We start from the raw sequence: 9,921 nt of genomic DNA, 5'->3' as shown, positions 1-9,921 counted from the left end.
TTTTAGAGAATTTGACAACCGCAGACCACATGTATGGCATTGTGTGAGCAAGAGATTTGCTGATTGTGAACAGAGTGCCCCATGGTGGCGGAGGGTTATGGTATGGGCAGGCATAAACTACAGACAACAAACCTGCCAGCAATAATACCTGCCAGCCTCGGACTGTTTTTCTCCACGACAACGCCGGATTCCTGCCATAAACCCTGGACCACTACTCCTGATCATCACAGCTAGCTAGCTGCCACTGAGTGACCCAGCCCCGAAGCTAGCCTTGAGCCAGGCGCATCTCCCGGCTAGCAAACAAAATTACCACAACTACAATACCTCTTTCGCCATCTGGCCCAGGCCCTTCGTCGACACGGCGCCCCGCCGTACCACCAGGACTGGTCCGCAGAAGTAATTACATCCGCTGTGCCTTCAACCGGCTTTGCCAGACATCAGAGTAGACGCTTCTCCTTACCCCGGTCTGCTAACTTTAAACGCTGTGTCTCCCGCGTGCTAGCGTAGCAACGACTACCCCGCGGCTTCCCTGTGTCATCTATTGCTGTTCACTGGACCCTATGATCACTTGGCCACTTAGATGATGCCTGCTGGACTGTTCATTTATAACGACACTCCACTTTGTTTACTTTTGTTTATCTGTCGGCCCTAGCCTCGAACTCAGGCCCTGTGTGTAGTTAACCGACCCTCTCTGCCCATTCATTGCCATTTTACCTGTTGTTGTTGTCTTAGCTGATTAGCTGTTGTTGTCTTACCCGTTGTTGTCTTAACTAGCTCTCCCAATCAACACCTGTGATTGCTTTATGCCTCACTTTAGGTCTCTCTCAAATGTCAATATGCCTTGTATAGTGTTGTTTAGGGTAGTTTTCATTGTTTTTAGTTTACTGCGGAGCCCCTAGTCCCACTCTACATGCCTCAGATTCCTCCTTTGTCCCACCTCCCACACATGCGGTGACGTCACCTAGCCTAACTAGTGCCTCCAGAGATGCAACCTCTCTCATCGTCACTCAATGCCTGGGTTTACCTCCATTGTGCCCGCACCCCACCATACCCCTGTCTATACATTATGCCCTGAATCTATTCTACCACGCCCAGAAATCTGCTCCTTTTATTCTCTGTCCCCAACGCACTAGACGACCAGTTTTTGCAAGCCTTTAGCCGTACCCTCATCCTACACCTCTGTTCTTCGGGTGATGTGGAGGCTAACCCAGGCCTTGCGTGTTCCCAGGCATTCTAATTTGTTGACTTCTGGTATCGAAAAAGCCTTGGTTTCATGCATATTAACATCAGAAGCCTCCTCCCTAAGTTTGTTTTACTCACTGCTTTATCACACTCCGACCAACCCTGATGTTCTTGCCGTGTCTGAATCCTGGATTAGGAAGGCCACCGAAAATTCTGCGATTTCCATCCCCAACTACAACATTTTCCGTCAAGATAGAACTGCCAAAGGGGGAGGAGTTGCAATTTACTGCAGAGATAGCTTGCAAAGTTCTGTCATACTTTCCAGGTCTATGCCCAAACAGTTAGAGCTTTTAATTTTAAAATGTATCTCTCCAGAAATAAGTCTCTCACTGTTGCCGACCCCCCTCAGCTCCCAGCTGTGCCCTGGACACCATATGTGAATTGATTGCCCCCCCATCAATCTTCAGAGTTCGTTCTGTTAGGTGACCTAAATTAGGATATGCTTAACACCCCAGCAGTCCTACAATCTAAGCTAGATGCCCTCAATCTCACACAAATTATCAAGGAAAACACCAGGTACAACCCTAAATCCGTAAACATGGGCACCCTCATAGATATTATCCTGACCAACTTGTCCTCCAAATACACCTCTGCTGTTTTCAATCAGGATCTCAGCGATCACTGCCTCATTGCCTGCATCCTCCATGGGTCCTCGGTCAAACGACCACCGCTCATCACTATCTAACACTTCCTAAAACACTTCCGCAAGCAGGACTTTCTAATCAACCTGGCCCCGGTATCCTGGAAGGATATTGAAGGATATTGACCTCATATCCTGGAAGGATATTGACCTCATATCCTGGAAGGATATTGACCTCATATCCTGGAAGGATATTGACCTCATCCTGTCAGCCGAGGACCATTCAGAAATGGTTTGTTGAGATCGGCGTGGAAGAACTTGACTGGCCTGCACAGAGCCCTGACCTCAACCCCATCAAACACCTTTGGGATGAATTGGAACGTCAGGCCTCATCGCCCAAAATCAGTGTCCAACCTCACTAATGCTCCTGTGGCTGAATGGAAGCAAGTCCCCACAGGAGTGTTCCACCATCTAGTGGAAATCCTTCCTGGAAGAGTGGAGGCTGTTATAGCAGCAAAGGGGGGGACCAACTCCATATTAATACCAATGATTCTGGAATGACATTTTCGAAGAGTGTCCACATACTTTTGGTCATGTAGTGTATCTGTGACCAACAAATGCATATCTGAATTCCCAGTCATGTGAAATCCATAGATTAGGGCCTAATGAATTTATTTTAATTCACTGATTTCCTTATAAGAACTGTAACTCAGTAAAATCTTTGAAATTGTTTAATGTTCCATTTATATTTTTGTTCAGTGTAGTTGATAGTCCGTGCCCTAGACCCTACACACTTGTGGATGTGACAGGTGCAATCAATATGGTAATAGTTTACCTACTTGGTAATAGTTAATATGGTAATAGTTGACCTAGTTTACCTACTTGCCCTCTGATAGGCTGGGTGGAAGTTTCACCCTATTACATAGACCTGTCCAATCACCTCAGATTTCTTCAAGTGAATAGAGCATAGGGTCGATTTGGGATTGGGTGTCACGTCTTGACCTTAGTTCCTTTGTTATGTTTCTTGTTTAGGTTGGTCAGGGCGTGAGTTGGGGTGTGCATTCTATGTGTTGTTCTAGTTTTGGTTTTCTATGTGTTTGGCCTGGTATGGTTCTCAATCAGAGGCAGCTGTCAATCGTTGTCTCTGATTGAGAATCACACTTAGGTAGCCTGTTTTTCCCACTTGATTTGTGGGTAGTTATTTTCCTGTTTAGTGTTTTTTGTCAGTCACCTTACGGGACTGTTCGTTGGTCGTTTATTGTTTTGTTCATTGTTTGTTAATTAAAAGATATGAACACTTACCACGGTGCGCTTTGGTCCTCACCTTCTTCCACCGACAACCGTTACATTGGCCACCGTCCTCTCTCCTCCATTCTCCATTCTGTCTTCTTCATGACCAGGAAACTGGTTGAGGAGTGTGTGGGCACTTTCTAGCGCATCACTTTAGTCAAGATGTTGACCAATGTTGGTCACTGCCTTTTAAAGTGTGTTGCATTATGTGCAGGGGCAAAAGTAAGGTGGCTCGGTCGGGAACGGCATCCCAGCGATGTGGTTCAAAGGGAACGCTGAAATTTGAGTGGCCGACACCGAGATATGCACGGCCGAAAGTGGACGCATAAATTCTTGCCTAATGACAATCAGCAACTGTCTTTACACTTTTGGTGTTTTCAAATGTCTTGTGTAACAGATCTCTCTTTCCATTCACCACTGTTAGGAGGCTGTGAGCTCCAAAAGTTTTGGGACAATTACAGTTTTGTTTTGGCTCTGTACTACTACTCCAGCACTTTGGATTTGAAATCATATAATGACTATGAGATTAAAGTGCAGACTGTCAGATTTCATTTGGGGGTGTTGTGATCCATATCAGGTGAGCCGTTTCGAAATTACAGCACTTTTTGAACATAGTCTCCCCATTTTAGGGGACCAAAAGGAGTAAAAAGTTAAGTATTTGGTCCCATATTCATTGCACTCAATGACAACATCAAGCTTGTGACTCTACAAATTTGTTGGATGCATCTGTTTGTTTTGGTTGTGTTTCAGATTATTTAATGTGTTAAATAATGTATTGTGTCATTTCGGAGTCACTTTTATTGTAAATAAGAATATAATATGTTTCTAAAAAAACTTCTACATTAATGTGGATGCGACCAAGATTATGGAAAATCCTGAACGAATCGTGAATAATTATGAGTGAAAGTTAGAGGCATAAATATCATATGCCCCAAAAAATGCTAACCTCCCGTTATTGTAATGAAGAAATATCATGTTTTGGGGGGTATGATATTTGTGCATCAACTTTCTCACAGTGGTGTAAAGTACTTAAGTAAAACTACTTTAAAGTACTACTTAAGTAGTTTTGGGGGGTATCTGTCACGTCCTGATCTGTTTCACCTCTCCTTGTGCTTGTCTCCACCCCACTCAATGGGTCGCCCATCTTCCCTATTATCCCCTGGGTATTAATACCTGTCTTCTCTGTTTGTCTGTTGCCAGTTCGTCTTGTTTGTCAAGCCATCCAGCGTTTTGCTCCTGCTTTTCCCCAGTCTCTCTTTTTCTCGCTCTCCTGGTTTTGACCTTTGCCTGTCCTGACTGAGCCTGCCTGCCTGACCACTCTGCCTGAGCCTGCCTGCCGTCCTGTGCCTCTGCCCCTACTCTGGATTACCGACCTCTGCCTGACCTGACCCTGCATGCCGTCCTGTGCCCTTGCCACTACTCTGGATTATCATTCCCTGCCTGTTGTTTGCCTGCCCCTGTTGCTGTAATAAACATTGTTACTTCAACACAGTCTGCATTTGGGTCTTACCTGAAACGTGATAGGTATCTGTAAATTACTTCACTATTTATCATTTTGACAGCTTTTACTTCACTACATTCCTCAAGGAAATAACATACTTTTAGCTCCATACATTTTCCCTGACACCCAAAAGTATTAGTTACATTTTGAATGCTTAGCAGGACAGGAACATGGTCCAATTCACGCACTTATCAAGAGAACATCCCTGGTCATCCCTACTGCCTCTGATCTGGTGGACTCCCTAAACACACATACTTCGTTTGTAAATGAATGTCTAAGTGTTGGAGTGTGTCCCTGGCTATCAAGTGCTCAGCATATGTGGGAACTCCTTCAAGACTGATGGAAAAGTATTCCAGGTTAAGTTGGTTGGAAGAGTGTGCAAAGATGTCATCAAGGCAAAGGGTGGCTACGTTGAAGAATCTCAAATATATTTAGATTTGTTTAACACTTTTTTGGTTACTACATGATTCCATATGTGTTATTTCATAGTTTTGATGTCGTCACTATTATTGTACAATGTAGAAAATAGTAAAAATAAAGAAAAACCCTTGAATGAGAAGGTGTGTCCAAACCTTGGACTGGTACTGTATATAGGAAGTCCCGTACCAGGAAGAGATTAATTCTACTTTCACCGCTGAATATTGGTACAATAATTGTCTGACTTGCAACTACATGTGGACTGCATGACCTTTACAACAACCATGTGATCAAAGGTCATGAACTTTCAACTGCAGTCGACTGGAATCTGCATCTTGAGGTCGGAACAAAAGCATTGTGTATTCAGATCCCTCGACTTTTTCCACATTTTGTTACGTTACAGCCTTATTCTAAAATGGATTAAATGAAACAATTTCCCCGACAATCTACACACAATACCACATAATGACAAACCGATAACAGATTTTTAAAAACAAAAAACAGAAATACATTATTTGTATAAGTATTCAGACCCTTTGCTATGAGAATCTACATTTAACTCAGGTGCATACTGTCTACATTGATCATCCTTCAGATGTTTCTACAACTTGATTGGAGTCCACCTGTGGTAAATTCAATTGATTGGACATGATTTGGAAAGGCACACACCTGTCTATATAAAGGTCCCACAGTTGACAGTGCATGCCAGAGAAAAAAACAAGCCATGAGGTCGAAGGAATTGTCCGTAGAGCTCAGAGACAGGATTGTGTCGAGGAAGGGTAACAAAAAAATTCTGCAGCATTGAAGATCCCAAAGAACACGGTGGCCTCCATAATTCTCAAATGGAAGAAGTTTGGAACCACCAAGGCTAGAGCTGACCTCCCGGCCAAACTGAGCAATCAGGGAAGAAGGGCCTTGGTCAAGGAGGTGACCAAGAACACGATGGTCACTCTGACTGAGCTCCAGAGTTCCTCTGTGGAGATGGGAGAAACTTCCAGAAGGACAACCATCTCTGTAGCACTCCATCAATCAGGCCTTTATGGTAGAGTGGCCAGACGGAAGCCACTCCTCAGTAAAAGATACATGACAGCCCGCTTGGAGTTTGCCAAAAGGCACCTAAAGGACTCTCAGACCAAGAGAAACAAGATTCTCTGGTCTGATGAAAACAAGATTGAACTCTTTGGCCTGAATATCAAACGTCACGTCTGTAAGAAACCTGGCACCATCCCTACGGTGAAGAATGGTGGTGGCAGCATCATGCTGTGGGGATGGTTTTCAGTGGCAGGGACTTGGAGACTAGTCAGGATCGAGGGAAAGGTGAACGGAGAAAAGTACAGAGAGCTCCTTGATGAAAACCTGCTCCAGAGCGCTCAGGACCTCAGACTGGGGCAAAGGTGCCCTTTCCAACAGGACAACGACCCTAAGTACACAGCCAAGACAACGCAGGAGCGGCTTCGGGACAAGTCTCTGAATGTCATTGAGTGGCCCAGCCAGGGCCCGGACTTGATCCCAATTGAACATCTCTGGAGATTCCTGAGAATAGCTGTGCAGCGACATTCCCCATCCAACCTGACAGAGCTTGAGAGGATCTGCAGAGAAGAATGGGAAAAACTCCCCACATACAGGTGTGCCAAGCTTGTAGCGTCATACCCAAGAAGACCCGAGACTGAGCAAAGGTCTGAATACTTATGTAGATGTTATAATTCAATTTTTTTATTTTATAAATTTGCTACAATTTCTAAAAAAGTGTTTTTGCTTTGTCATTGTGGGTTATTGTGTGTAGATTGACGAAGGAAAAAAACAATTTAATCTGTTTTAGAATAAGGCTGTAACGTAACAAAATGTGGAAAACGTCAAGGGGTCTGAATACTGAATGCACTGTAATTACAAAGACATTCATAGACCTACTACAGTGCCTTCAGAAAATATTCAAACCCCTTGACTTTTTCCACATTTTGTTACATTACAGCCTGATTTTAAAATTGATTAAATTGATATGTTGTGTCACTGGCCTACACACAATACCCCATAATGTCAAAGTGGAATTATGTTGTTTGATTTTTTTTTTTACAAATGAATACAAAATGAAAAGCTGAAATATCTTGGGTCAATAAGTATTCAACCCCTTTCTTATGGAAATATTAAATAAGTTCAGGAGTAAAAATGTGCTTAACAAGTCACATAACAGGGTGCATGGATTATTTGTGCAATACTAGTGTTGAATGAATACCTCATCTCTGTACCCCACACATACAATTACCTGTAAGGTCCCTCAGTTGAGCCCAAAAGCAGACATTGAATATCCCTTTGAGCATGGTTAAGTTATTAATTACACTTTGGAGGGTGTATCAATACACCCAGTCACTACAAAGATACAGGTGTCCTTCCTAACTCAGTTGCCAGAGAGGAAGGAAACCGCTCAGGTATTAAATCCAACGGTGACTTTAAACCAGTTACAGTTTAATGGCTGTTATAGGAGAAAACTGAGGATGGATCAACACCTTTGTAGATACTCCACAATACTAACCTAAATTACAAAATTCACTCTGTCACATGATTTTATTTCAAGTAGGATAGCAGCCTACACAATAAATAACTAATATTGATAACCATCTAGATGTCACCTTGATACATACAGTCTACGACTCAATAGGGAGGACATGAACAGAGAAAGTTTAGCGCTGTTCTGTGTTCACTATTAATTAGGGATAGCCCCCTTTTTTTCAATTTTCGCCTACAATGACATACCCAAATCTAACTGCCTGTAGCTCAGGCCCTGAAGCAAGGATATGCATATAAAATAAAACCCTTTGAAGTTTGTGGAAATGTGAATTGAATGTAGAATATAACACAATAGATCTGGTAGAAGAAAATATGAAAAGAAACGTGTTTTTTTTGCTTCTACCACAATCTTTGAAATGCTACAGAAAGGCCCCAAATCTAGCCATCACTCTGGTTGTAATTCTGATAGTGTCCACAAGATGGCAGCAGTGTATGTGCAAATTGTCAGACGGATAACGTGAAGTATGAGAAAACTACATGACTTTTAGTGTGAAGTCACCCAGGTACATTTGGGCAAATCGTGAAGGAGACATTCACATTACATTTTTCTGCAAGAATTTCGTAAAATCTGTATACTTGGACTTTGATTTATCTTTTCCAATATTAGTAGCCATATTATAAGTTAAAAATTTGCAAAACACCCAGTTTTCATAACACTCCAAATTCTTATAATTTTTGTCCAAAAGGAAAAGGCTTGATGTCGCACAAGGTTAGCAGCAACACTCGCGACAGATACAGGGTTTCCCGACACTCCCGCAAAGCCCAGCTCAATGGCTATCTAGCTAGCTTTTATTGACCCCGATTGGTGCTTATTTGAGAAAGTTACATTCGATCAAATGAAGACCGCCCGCGTCATTGGTGTGCCATGAAGGCGTCGCTCTCTGAACAAATTTGGTGTCCTATAGGATATACTATATACTACATCCCTAATGATATAGTGAAGTCTGGTTACGTTCTAGTGATTTGACTGGTTGAAACAACATTTAGGGTTAGATTTTCGCAGATTCCTTTCTTTGCAAATTGAAGGAAATAGTGTAAATACAGTGGAGTGGAAATACAAAATCGATCGTGCATGCTATATGGACCTTTTAGGACATGAAAAAGGATTTTATCTAACAAAACAACACTTCATGTTATCTCTGGGACCCTTTGGATGATAAATCAGAGCATGATTTCAGAATGTAAGTACACATTTCACCTTCAGAGGTGAATTTATCAAACTTATCGAGGTGAAAAGTGTTTTGCTGTTAGGAGCTCTCCTCAAACAATAACATGGCATTTTTCAGAGTAATAGCTACTGTAAATTGGACAGTGCAGTTACATTAACAAGAATTTAATCTGCGATCGTGACACTGTCCCGTTCATGTCACCACACCCCAATAGGGATTTGTTTTATCTTAATTAGGTCACAATCACCTTTTACCAGTTGAATGTAGACACACATTTTTTAAATATATTTTTCAATCAATATTTTGTACAAATATGCAAATTAGGTGATGTCTCATTATATGTGCATATTTGCATATCGCACATATCCCTTTTTCTGGATGCTGGATGGTTTCACTCCAGCACCGGACATTAGTAGAGCAGATTAAAATACTAATGACATTCATTTTATTTCCTTTTCCAAAGAAAATGTTATCTAGAATAAAACATTTACAACATATCAACAATTCCCTCAGGGCAAGTCTGGAGAATATATCTTATCATAACCACACACACATTGGTGAATACAGATACTTCTGATGCTGAGAATAAAATGTGGTGGTAAATGTCTGACAAGTACACTGAAATTAGACTACTAAATGCCTACTTAGACCCAATCACCATCTCTTCAAAGTAAGTTACTAAATATAGTCCAGTTTGTAACATTCTCTATGAAAATGGGATTTTAAATTATTATGGGGAAATCAATGTAGTGAGCTTTGAAATTATTGATATAATTCCATTTTAAAGTGGTTAAAATTCATTCAAATGAAGGTAGAATATGATCAGCTAAAGAAAATATATATTTTCATCACGTTTTTGAAATGTTTATATATTTTTTTGTGTGAAAATACTAATATTAATAGACCAAAATACAAACAAATCTCAACATTAATAAGACGCAAAAATGTCAGCCTGTGATGCCTGGCCTTAAAATGTAAGATTTTTTCTTGTTGTGAGTTTTAATCAGTTGAACTTCTTGTTCAGAAAATCACTAGCTCTGTTTTCACGCTTGTTTTAAATATTCAGCCGCTGTGCCAATCAGCTGTGGGTTTGTAATTGGATTACAATTCATGCTAGGGTGGGTGTAGAAGAGGCATTAACACACAATTTAATCAGAATA

The sequence above is a fragment of the Oncorhynchus tshawytscha genome, unplaced genomic scaffold (genome assembly GCF_018296145.1).
Source record: "Oncorhynchus tshawytscha isolate Ot180627B unplaced genomic scaffold, Otsh_v2.0 Un_contig_388_pilon_pilon, whole genome shotgun sequence".
In the NCBI taxonomy this organism is placed as follows: domain Eukaryota; kingdom Metazoa; phylum Chordata; class Actinopteri; order Salmoniformes; family Salmonidae; genus Oncorhynchus; species Oncorhynchus tshawytscha.
This window is presented reverse-complemented; position numbering follows the sequence as displayed.